Source organism: Bos indicus, chromosome 15 (assembly GCF_029378745.1).
Source record: "Bos indicus isolate NIAB-ARS_2022 breed Sahiwal x Tharparkar chromosome 15, NIAB-ARS_B.indTharparkar_mat_pri_1.0, whole genome shotgun sequence".
Lineage (NCBI taxonomy): Eukaryota > Metazoa > Chordata > Mammalia > Artiodactyla > Bovidae > Bos > Bos indicus.
This window is the reverse complement of record NC_091774.1, coordinates 63,776,666-63,789,954: the sequence shown is the minus strand read 5'-3', so window position 1 is coordinate 63,789,954 and position 13,289 is coordinate 63,776,666.

The window sequence follows — 13,289 nt, the reverse complement described above, 5'->3', positions numbered from 1 at the left end:
TAACTTCGGTAGTGGAGTTGCGGGCTGTGTTTCGAGTTGCTGCCGAGTTTGTGGCTCGCGGAGCCTACCTAGCATTTTGAAGTTTTAAGGCAATTTTTTTTCGACTTATAATTTAATCCACTTTTAAACCTTTATTGAGGGACTAAGTAGCAGGCAGTGCACTCTGCCCTGGGGATAGCAGAAGTTTTCAAGGTAAACTCCCGCACCAGCAGCTTACATTCAGTGGAGGCACACAGAACACAACAGTACGAAGTATATTAGAAATGCTGTCCTGGATGGCATCCTGATTAACAGCACAGGCTGCCGAATCGAGTTCCTTGGGGTGGAATCCCTGCTGTACCGTCTGATGGATTTGTGATTTGGGGTAATTGCTTAACCGCGGCGTTTCATCTTCCAGTTGGAAAAATAAAATCAAGTACTTACCTCTTGGTGGTATTGTGAGAACTAAGTAATAAATAAAGCAATTAAAACACGGTGAACTTTGGATGTCTTAGCTATTATTCAATAGTCACGTAACAGTTAACTGGCACTACTAAGAGAAAAGCAGAGAAAGGAGTGGTGTGTGCATGCCTTTTAGGATAGAGTGAGCAAAGAAAATGGATCGAGTATTAATGAGAACTGAAGGAAATGAGGAAAGTACCAATGAATAAATCTGCCGGAAACCTTTTTATGCAGAAGACAGCAAGGAAGGGACTTGAAGCAGGTACAAGGAATGTGTCTATTTTGGACATTCCATATAAGTGGAAGCATAACAATATGTAGCCTGCGTCTTTTTTCATTTAACATGTTTTCACGGTTGTAGCATGTATTAATCCTTCATTCCTTTTTATTGCTTAATAATATTCATTGTTATGCATATACCATATTTTGTTTATCCATTTATCAGTGGGAACACATTTAGGTTGCTTCCATTTTTTGGCTACTATGAACAATGTTTTTAGCAACATTCATGCACAAGATTTTGCAGGAACATGTGTTTATATTTCTTTTTCCTAGGAGTAGAAATCCTAGGTTATATGGTAACTTTATGTTAATTTTTTTGAGGAGCTATTTTCCAAAAAGGCAGCAGCTTCATTTTTAATAGTCCCAAATAAGAAACAACCCAAATGTTCATCAACAGGTGAATGGATGGAGTTTTCTGGCCATCCAGTGGTTAGGATTCAGCACTTGCACTGCCATGGCTTGAGTTCAACCCCTGGTGGGGAACTGAGATCCCACAAGTAGCATAGCATGGCCAAAAAAAACTCCCAAACACAAATGAGTGTATAAACAAGTTGTTATATATTCATGGAATACTGCTCTGCAATAAAAATGATGAAATATCAATACATGAAACAATACAGATGAATCAAAATAATTTATTGTGTGAAAGAAGCCAGACATACTGTATGATTCCACTTATATAACCTCTAGAAAACGCAAACTAGAGTAGCAGCACTGTAGATTGTCGTTGCCTAGATGAGGAGGACTAATATTTAAAAATAGTATCTCAGATCGAATTAGTTTTTAAATGCATCAAAAAATTTAGCTTTGTTTTGTTAAACAAAATAAATGTTCTGTGGGCTTTTTTTTTTCCTTTTTAAGGAAGACAAGTCTCTTTAACTTAGACAAGTGGTACAAGAAATATTGTCTATTTTTCTATAAAAGGCATGTTTCATATATTCTAAAGTTTCAGATAAAAAAGTAGCGCCATTTGAAGAAATTTGGAGCTAGCTGAAATTTGAGCAGACCAATTTCAGCTTGATCCTATGGCTAAAACTAATATACAGGTCAAATGGTGTGTTAAAGGCAATAAAATGAGTTGTCATTTATGCTGCCACAATAGCAACCTATTATTATTGTGTCATATTCTTTAATAGAGTTTCTTGAAAGTATACCTCGAAATTTTCAAAAAGTGAATTGAACAGGTCTCCTATTTTCTAAAAGGGAATATTTTCTAGATTATTTTTTTATGTGAATAATACAACCAAATATTTATAGTTTTTTTTTGTTTCTTAATTTGTCTGCTTTTGCTCTAGTAATATCTCCTTGTTTTTTCTAATTAAAAATTATGGAAAACCTAGGTTTAACTATATTTTTAATTATCTTATTTGAAAGGACCATATCAATATATTCACATGAAATTTTATCATTGGAACAAAATTACATATTTTGTAAGAAGAATTCTTTGTGTGATATTGATACCCAAAATTTGTCTTCAAGTTTGTATCAAGTATCTCAAAACTATGGAATTATTCACCTGATAAATAAAAGTATATTTTTATGCTAAAATAGTACATGTAGTTAATTACATAAATAGTAATGCTATATTTTAAAGGATAACTTATTTGAAATGAGCATTATATATAATAATTAATCATCATTCTTTTACTGAATCAATATTCTCTGAACACTGAGAAGGTGGAAATGTTCTCATTATTCCATTCCTTCACTTATGGAAGTGGCTGATACAAAGAAAGTGTAATAAATAGGTGTTATATTAGTGAATGATATCATAAAAGTTAACCTTAATTAGCATATAATAAATCTCTGGTCTTTGCTTTAAATTTTAATTTTGAATGAAAAATAGATGACTACAGCCATTCTAGAAAGACATGGAAAAGAGTGAGGGAAAATGGTGTGACAGAGACTGCTACTTGTCAGCCTGCTGTCCATCCTCTTATTCCTTAGTTGGAAATCCTCCCTGTAATGTAGGTGTGGCAATGCCCCCTTTCTTGCAACTAAATTTATCAACCTTATGGCTGGGGTAGCCAATGAGACGTAAATGAAAATCTGGGGAGGAGCTTCTGGGAAAATGCTATAAAAGGAGCAGCCTCAGTCTGGAAGCTGACTCTTCTGTCCTTGGCCTTTTCTGTTTCTTGTGGCCTAAAAACACATGTACTTGATGGTGGGAGTTTCAGTAACCAAACTAAAACCAAGATGTGATCTTAAAGGTAGAATCTGTGATAATAGACAGGAAAGCTGGAAAAGCCTTGTCTTAAAAGTGAAAGTGTTAGTTGGTCAGTCATCTCCGACTCTTTGCAACCCCATGGACTGTAGCCCTCCAGGCTCTTCTGTCCATAGGAGTCTCCAAGAAGAATACTGGAGTGGGTTGCCATTCCCTTCTCCAGGGCATCTTCCTGACAGGGATCAAACCCAAGTCTCCAACATGGCAGGCAGAGTCTTTACAAGTCTAGATGAGCCATCTAGACTTGTCTTACATAAGAGAAAAATAAACCTCCATCTTGTTTAATCTACCATTATATTGGATTTCTCTCATATTCAACTGAATCTAATCCTGATTGACACAGAGAAAAAAGCTTGAAATCTAAAGTCATAATTTTGTAAATAAAAAGTTTATTTAAGTGTAGGTTAGCACATTTTTGTAATGTGTATTTATGGTGGGAATCTCTCTTAGGGCTATTGTGATATAGCACTGAATTTACAAACCATCTATCATATTAAGGTCTCAGAGATTAAGGTCTCATCACTAGTATAAAATTTAATTATTAGTTATAAATCTTAATAATTAAATTTTATACTAGTGATGCAACATATGATTATAGTGACTTTGTAGGTGAAACAATTAATGTTTAAGCCAGTTAACTGGTGGCTTACTGAAATGTATTGGATCTGAGCTGTAGATTCAGCAGTGGAACTAATACAGTGCCAGAGACCATTAGAAAACATGAATCTTCTCAATTAACTTTCCCAAATTCATAAGGATAACTTCTTCATTTCACATGACATAGTCAATAACTGAAGCATTCATAAATCTGTTGAAGCCAAAGAAGACACATTCATGATTTATGTTTTTAAAATAACTTTAGAAAGACATGTTTAGACTAGAGGGAAAATATTAACATAGTCATCAAGGGGCATATCATCTGCAAACCATGAGAATGCAAGAGTAGTTTTATGAGCTGATAATTTTTACATTTTTGGGAAAAAATTATTTTTAGCTTCTGTATAAGCCACACTAACCACAATCCTGTGAGGTATTATTTTTAAAGTTTTATTGAACAGAGGCTCAGATGAATTAGGCAGCTTTGCCAGCATGAGACATAGAGCATCAGTCAATATGGATTTCTATTCAAGTCTGTCTCACTTGAAAGTTGTTTCTCTTGCCTCTTTTTTTGTGGATTGGTGATGATTTTATTTCCAAAATAGAATGTAAGAGTTCTTTACCTGATATGGAATATGTACTTTCAAAATAAACATTTGTATTGAAGTGTAACATGTTAAGAAAAATGTGCCAATCATAATTGGATACTTTGCTGAATTATCACAGTGAGTATACACATGGAACCATTATGCAGGTCAGATAAAGAGCATTCATTAGCCATTGGGGAAATGCAAATGGAAACAAAAATAAGATATGCTTTCAAATCCATAGAATAGCTGTGATAAAAAAGACAGGCAATAACAAGTGTTGATGAGGATGTGGAGAATTTGGAGCCCTCATACACTGATGATGAGAATGTAAAATGGTACAGCCACTCCAGGAAAGTCTGGCAATTTCTTAAAAGGCTAAACATAGAATGGTCATATGTTGCAGAATTTCCTCCCCTAGGCGTATATCTAAGAGAACTGAAAATGTATGTCCATGCAAAAACATATATACAAATGTTCATAGCAGCATTATTCATAATAGCCAAAAACGTTCATAATAAGCAAATATCTATCCGTTGATGAATGGAGAAACAAGATATGGTATATTTATACAATGGTATATCATTTGGCAATAAAAAGGAATGCTACCACATGAAAGAAACTTGAAAATATTATACTAAGCGAAAGAGGCCAGGAACAACACATGTTATATGATTCCATTGGTGGTGTGTGTGTGTGTTGCGGGAGCAGGAAGAATGAAGAGGAAGAATGAAGAATGGTAACTAAAGGGTAAGAGGTTTGTTATGGAGTGAGACGAAAATGTTCCCAAATTGATTTAGGTACTGGTTGCACAACTCTGTGAATATAATAAAAACCATAGAATTATAGGTTTTAAATGGGTGAAGTGTGTGGTATGGAAATTATATCAACAGAGCTTTTTTTTTTTTTTTTTTTAAATAATGTACAGAAGAGGCAGATGGGGAAAGAAATAGCATCTTCATTATGGATAGAGATAGATAATATGCTTTGGTACAGTGGTTTTAAAGACAAAGAAATAGAACTTGAATCACTTCAAGTATATCAATCTATGTGAGTGCTTGAAGTTTTTATCTGTGTTCAATATATAAAACAGTGAAACAGAAAACTGAAAGATGTAATATTTTGTATGGTAAGTGTGAGTTTTACTTCATACGTAATATATTTTCCTGAATTTGAACAATATCTTTAAAATAAAAATTTCTTCTTTTTAGATTGTTAATTATTTAAAAAATTATATACATATATATGTGTGTATAGGTGTATACTGGAGAAGGCAATGACACCCACTCCAGTACTCTTGCCTGGAAAATCCCATGGACGGAGGAGCCTGGTAGGCTGCAGTCCATGGGGTCACTGAGGGTCAGACATGACTGAATGACTTCACTTTGACTTTTCACTTTCATGCATTGGAGAAGGTAATGGCAAACCCACTCCAGCGTTCTTGCCTGGAGAATCCCAGGGACAGGGGAGCCTGGTGGGCTGCTGTCTATGGGGTCACACAGAGTCAGGCACGACTGAAGTGACTTAGCAGCAGCAGCATAGGTTTATACATGCTCATAAAATTTAACTAAAAAATGATTTCACTGTCTACATTTTTTATGGTCCCAGTTATATAGTTTTATTTCATAACTATCATCGAAAATGATTTTGTCATGTAGTTGAGTAGGTGTTTAAAAATAAACATGCCACAGACATTTCTGCTCATGTCATAAATATATTGCTCAATAAATCTTCACATACAAAAATACCAGAACCAAAAGAGAATAAAATAAGAACCTCAAAATACCCTATTGTGTGCCCCTCCAATCACAACATTCCTAACAATCACAACACAATAGTGGTAAATACTATTCAGATTTCAAATTGCATGGATTAGTTTGCCTCTTTGTGTTAAACATAAATAGAATCACATAATATGAACCCTTTGGTTCATATTCTTTTGCTCAACTCTGTTTGTGAGACGTATCCATTCGCTGCATGTGGTGGTAAATGGTTCCTTCTCACTGTACACAGTATTCCATAGTGTAAATGTATTACCCTATATTATCCTTTCTATTGTGAATAGGCATTTGGGATGTTTCCATCTCTTGTAAGATTCGTAGTGCTCCTGTAAATATCCTACTATATGTCTTTCGGGGAACATACCTTTTAGTTAGGTGTGTGTCTAGGGATGAGGTTGTTGAAACACAAGGTATATGTATGTTTGCCAAATAATTTCTAGAGTGGCTTTACTATGTTAAACATCTTTTTAATAAATGTATTTTCTGCTTTATCATCCAGAATCTGCTTCTGTTCTTTGTATCCAAGAACCTTCTTAATATAACCACTATTTAAATACTGGGAGATTTTACAGTAAAATACAGATGAAAAATTTATTGTGAAAAAGATAACGGTCAACAGCACTGGGTTAAAATTCCTAGTGTTAGTCACTCAGTTGTGCCTGACTCTTTGCAACCCTGTGGACTGAAGCCCACCAGGCTCCTCTGTCCATGGAGTTCTCCAGGCAAAATACTGGAGTGGGCAGCCATTCCTTTCTCCAGGGAATCTTCTTGACCCAGGGATCAAACTTGTGTCTCTTGCATGGCAGGCAGATTCTTTACCATGTGAGTTACCAGGGAAGCCCCAAATTCCTACTTGTCACCAATTGGTTGAGGCCACACAGTGACCACTCCCTTAGCCAAGGTTGGTGCTCTTTGGTTTGCCTCAGTCCCCACCACACCCTGGGGCTTCCCTTGCAGCTCGCTCAGTCAGTAAAGAATCTGCCTGCAGTGCCGGAGACCCAGGTTCAGTTCCTGAGTTGGGAAGATACCCTGGAGAAGGAAATGGTAACCCACTCCAGTATTCTTGCTTGGAGAATCCTGTGGACAGAGGAGCCTGGCGGGCTACAGTCCATGGGGTCCCAAGAGTCGGATATGACTTATCGACTAAATCACCACCACACCCTAACCATTCCACCCAGCCTAGTTCAGTCATTTATTTTACAAGCCTAGTCAATGAAAGCCCCTGAGTTTAGAATCTCACACAGTACAACTACTTTAAAAGTCTTTGTAACAGCAAATCTGATTGTCGGCCTCTATTTAAAGCTTTGACTGGTTCCCCATTGCCTATAATGGAAGTCCTCAAACTTAGAAATCACCTAGAGAGCTTTGCAGACTGTTGATCTTTCTGAGCTCACTCACCGTTCTTATTGGGATTCCAAATCATTCCTGCCCTGCTGCTGCTGCTGCTAAGTCACTTCAGTCGTGTCCGACTCTGTGCGACTCTATAGACGGCAGTCCACCAGGCTCCTCCGTCCCTGGGATTCTCCAGGCAAGAAGTGGGTTGCCATTTCCTTCTCCAATGCATGAAAGTGAAAAGTGAAAGTGAAGTCGCTCAGTCGTGTCTGACTCTTAGCGACCCCATGGACTTTGGCCTACCAGGCTCCTCCATCCATGGGATTTTCTAGGCAAGAGTACCAGAGTGGGGTGCCACTGGCTTCTCCGCATTCCTGCCCAGGGATCTGCAAAATTTTTTTTTTTTTTCCTGCAACACACAGCCTGCTGGATCTTAGTTCACCGACCGGGGAAGGTCCCCAGATCCTGACACAATAAAAGATCCTAACCACCGGACCACCAGGGAATTTTAATGAGGACCTTCTAAAGCAATCTGAGACAAGTGCTCTTTAAATCACAATGGCTGACTGGATTAAATCCCAACCCTTACCATAGCATATAAAGGGCTATGTACCTCAGAACCTACACACACACACACACACACACATACACAGACACACACAGAGCATGCCCACATGCACACCCCAGGTCCAGTCAGGTTGAACTGTTTGTACTTTCTTACTCACCAGCCTGTTTCATAGCCTCAAGCCTGTGCTTGTGCTTCTCGCTTTACCTTGGAAGTTCACTGTCCACTGGTGACCACACACTAACTTTCAAGACTCTGATCAAGCATCACGTCTCCTGAAAAACCTCGTGTGGTGTGCACACTTCCCTCTTTCTGTCTCCTTGGAGGAATGAATCACCCCCTTCTTTGTCTGCCCTCTGTCTCCTGTGTGTACATCTATATTCGATCCCTGCAACATTACACTGTATTCATATGTCTGTCTATCCCAATAGTCTAGGAGCCTCAACAGTCATGGCCCTGGCTTCCTAACTAGTCTTTGGAGCAAGGGTGTAGCGCAGTGCTTGATACTCATCAGATGACTTAACAACACTGAACTGCTCAAAGAAAAAAAATAATAGTCTCTTGAAATGAAGCCAAGTACCACAATTCATCTCTAACTAGATATATCTCTAGCTATGAAAGTTCTTTTCAAACTATAAAAGGACAAAATAAAGAGCTTAATGAAGGAAAACATATCAAATTTCTGCTGATCCAGAAGCTCCATGAATGAGCAAGATTAATATTTCAAGACAGATTCTCTAGGATTTTCTTCTAAAGTCTCAGGAGATCAAGGTCTAATGCCCTGACTCCAGACTGTTTTCCTGTCTAAACTATTAACATCAGAATTAATTATTTCTGGTAGTTTTTCATGACAGGGAAAGGGTGTTCTGAAGCATAGTTGTTTTGGAGGTAAAAACAACCCAATTACAGCCATGCTCCTTTATACTCAGGAGCTCCATTTCCATCTTCTGTATAGATATAAACAGATTTTACTTCTCTGGCCTTATATTCCATCCCTATATATACCCTAATATTAAGCTATAAAAATTCCTTGTAATTTCTCAAATGCAAAGATTCTCCCCACCTCTGTCTGAACTCAGTGAACTTGTGCACGGCTGTCAAGGCTCTCTTTACATATTGCCCTCTGGATGAAGACTAAGCCTTTCCTGTCTGCTGTTTCCATCTACACTCAGCCGGGCCCCGCCTCACTGGCTGCTCCTTATCTGTGCTCTCATCTCCCCCAGCACATACCACTATCTGTGCAAGCGGCAAGCTGCTCCCATCGCGGTGCTTTAGTTCCCGCCCCTTCTCCTAGACCAGAGGGACTGTATCTCATCTCTGCAGTCTCAGTGCCAAAATCGCATTTGCTTAATTAATGCTTTCTGAATTTCCTGTGCATTGATTATGTATCAGACTCCATTCTGGGTACCTGAGACACACCAGTGAACAAAACCAGCAAAGGTCCATGCCCTTGTAGGGCTTACATTCCGTCAGAGAGAGACAGATGGGAAGAGTTAATAAATAAGCAAATCATATATTATGTTGGAAGGTGATAAGTTCCACAGAAAAAAAGAGAAAAATATTGATCAGGGTAAGGGGGAGCAACAGGCAGGGGCTGGTTAATAAAGGAGTGGCCAGCTCACCCAGTGGTGTAAAGTGGAAGTGTTACTTGCTCAGTCGTGTCCGACTCTTTGTGACCCCATGGACTGTAACCCACCAGACTCCTCTGTCTATGGAATTCTCCTGGCAAGAACCCTGGAGTGGGTAGCCAGTCCCTTCTCTAAGGGATCTTCCAAACCCAGGGATCCAACCCAGATCTCCTGCATTGCAGGCCAATTCTTTACTATCTGAGCCACCAGGGAAGCCCCTCACCCAGCAGAGGAGAATCCAGAAGCAAGAATGTGAAGGTTTCATTTGACCTACATATAGGGGGCTGAACGAGAATTTCTCAGGCTGGAAGGTGGTAATGAGAGGTTTAAACCCTAAACAGCAGTCCAGGCAGAGGACCCCGTGTGTCCAAAGGCACATGGCCTTGAGAATTGTTGATGTGATGGCGGAAGTTCCGTGTGGCTGGGGGAGGGTGCAGTGCTGGGCTGAAGCAGTGGAAGATGAAGTTGGTGAGGAGCATGGGGCCAGGATGTGAAGGGACTTGTATGCCCTGCTAAAGAGTTTGCACTTTACCCTGTAGACAGCCGGAGTCCTGTTGATGATTTTATGCAGGGGAATGTCATGTTTATATTTATTTTTAGGAAGATAATTCTGGCAGATGGACCAGAGTGGTGAGAGACTGGGCAAGTCACTTAACCTTTCCCTTCCTCTATTTTACCATCTATCAAGTGAAACGAGGCATATCTGTTCTACTTACCTCGTAGGATTCTGGTGAGAAATAAATGAGATAAGAGATGTAAAAACGCTTTGAAAAGTGGATGGTACTGTAAAAATGCAAGCTGGTGCTATTGTTATTTCAGCTGTGCTGTGTTTGGGAATGTGGTTTCAGAGAGGCCCAAAGAATCAAGGAGCGAAGCAGAGGGACGACCCCATTTCTGTCTTCCTGAAATAAAACCCAATAATACTTTAATTTATTAAATGCCTATTTTGGCTCTCTGCTGTGCAAAGAGCTAAGGGGGTTTTATAGAAAATAAACTAAACCAACCCTGGGGAGTTTATAGTCTAACTGGAGAGAGTTGGTACCTCTAGCAAATGAAAACAAGTATGTTAAAATATGATCCAATGCAAAAGGAAAATGCTGGAGGAGGGCAGAGATGGAAGGAGTCAAGAGAGACTTCCTTTGAGAAAAGAAAGTCATGAATTTACTCTAATGAAGATGGTGATTTGATAAATAACAAAATCGCCATTAGTCCCCTCTCTCTATGAGGCAGAATGGTCAGAAGAACTAGGGAAACATCTCACCAGGTAGAAAATTGCATTTCATTATCAGTTGCATCATACAGATCATCTTTCTAAAAGCAATGAAAACAAATTATGACATTTTCAAAATTATGAGTTCAGTTCAGTCGCTCAGTCATGTCCGACTCTTTGCGACCCGATGAATCGCAGCACGCCAGGCCTCCCTGTCTATCACCATCTTCCGGAGTTCACTCAGACTCACATCCATCGAGTCGGTGATGCCATCCAGCCATCTCATCCTCTGTCGTCCCCTTCTCCTCCTGCCCCCAATCCCTCCCAGCATCAGAGTCTTTCCCAATGAGTCAACTCTTCGCATGAGGTGGCCAAAGTACTGGAGTTTCAGCTTTAGCATCCTTCCTCCCAAAGAACACCCAGGGCTGATTTTCTTTAGGATGGACTGGTTGGATCTCCCTGCAGTCCAAGGGACTCTCAAGAGTCTTCTCCAACACCACAGTTCAAAAGCATCAATTCTTCGGTGCTCAGCTTTCTTCACAGTCCAAATCTCGCATCCATACATTTACTTGGTAACAAACACAAATAAGCCTCATTACAGAAACATCTTGGGTCCATCTACCTAGTGCTTTTCCATTCTCAGGTATGTTTGGGATAAAAACAGATTCTTGGCATATGAAATTGTTTCTCTAGGCTCCTTCGTGAACGTAAATCTCCTCCTTTGAATTATACCTTTCTATCTCCTGCTAGCACATGCTGTTCATAAATATATTACACTGACAATTTTATGTCCGTCTGTATTTTCTTTTGTAGAGATGATAAGGTGTGTATCTTTGTAAGAGAGGCAGAATCCATGATGTTTTGAGGATATTGATAAACAATGATATAATAATTAAGCTTAATAAGAGATATATTAACTTCTCTGAATTGGTAAATTATCCTTTTACTCAAGGTTTTTGGTTAGGAATTATATAACCTTTAAGATACTACTTTGATAAAGCAAGCAGTCAACGGAAATGGAGTTCTTCTTATGTGAGTTTTTAGTGCATATTTAGAATGTGCTATATGGCAGCCCACTCCAGTACTCTTGCCTGGAAAATCCCATGGATGGAGGAGCCTGGTGGGCTGCAGTCCATGGGGTCTCTAAGAGTCGGACACGACTGAGCAACTTCACTTTCACTTTTCACTTTCATGCATGGAGAAGGAAATGGCAACCCACTCCAGTGTTCTTGCCTGGAGAATCCCAGGGACGGCGGGGCCTGGTGGGCTGCCGGGTCGCACAGAGTCGGACACAACTGAAGCGACTTAGCAGCAGTAGCAGCAGCAGCATAGATAGTTCTAAGTATGTGCTTAGCATGTGGTCATCACTTTATTAAACCAATAACCTGACAAAGGAGACAAGATTTACACACAAGAAGCAGTTGGTAAAAATACACTATAGTACGTGCATGGATACTAAGTCGCTTCAGTTGTGTCCAGCTCTTTGTGACCCTATGAACCATAGCCCAGCAGGCTCCTCTGTCCATGGGATCCTCCAAGTAAGAATACTGGAGTGGACTGCCTCCAAGGAGTCTTCCAAATTCAGGGATTGAACCCATGTTTCTTATATTTCTTACGAATTGGCAGGTGGGTTCTTTACCACTAGTGCCACCAGGGAAGCCCACATTATAGTATACATTGTACTAAATTATGAGGCATAAGCTAAAAGAGCTATGGAAGTGAATTAGTTTAGTTACAATTTTTTAATTTCAGTGTTGATCTATCAATGAATGCAACTGATAGTGAATATAAAATATGACTATTTCCCTTGCCAAGAGTCTGCTAAAATGGAAAGATTATAGCTTTGGCATCCAGTTGACCTGGGTCTTAATCTAGGCTCTGATTTCTTTGAGCTGCACGGCGTGTGGCAAATTATTTACCCTCACCGATGAAATGCAGCTATTAATAGTAACAATCATGACTTTTGTAGATCAGTTCAGTTCAGTTCAGTCGCTCAGTCTTGTCCGACTCTTTTCGACCCCATGAATCGAAGCACGCCAGGTCTCCCTGTCCATCACCAACTCCCGGAGTTCACTCAGACTCACGTCCATCAAGTTGGTGAGGCCATCCAGCCATCTCATCCCTCTGTCGTCCACTTCTCCTCCTGCCCCCAATCCCTCCCAGCATCAGAGTCTTTTCCAATGAGTCAACTCTTCACATGAGTGACTTTTGTAGATAGATAATGGCAATTCCTAAAAGGAAGTGCAGTATATCATCATCTTTGTATTTAGCTCTGCCTCTTACCAGCTACCCCGAAAAGCAGCCATTGTTAGGTATTTTCCTGAGAGCCCTCCAAAACTAGGAAAAGGCAGTTGCTTTCCTTGAAATTTAGGATAATTGTCCTTAGGCTCTGAGAGTGTGCAGTGGAAGTATGGTTTGATAGGTGGGGCAGGATGAATTATGAAGATGCTTGAAAGTCAGGCAGAGTTCTTAAGGCTCCAGGAGAAGAACAACAGGAGTTTACTGGTAGGTCTCAAGCAGGGAGGTGTCAGGATAAAAGGGATGGAACATGGAGAAGGTGGGGAAGTGAGCATGGAAAGAAAAAAAATTAGATATGAGATATTTTAAAATACCATTTTGTCCTCTTATTCTAAATGTAATAC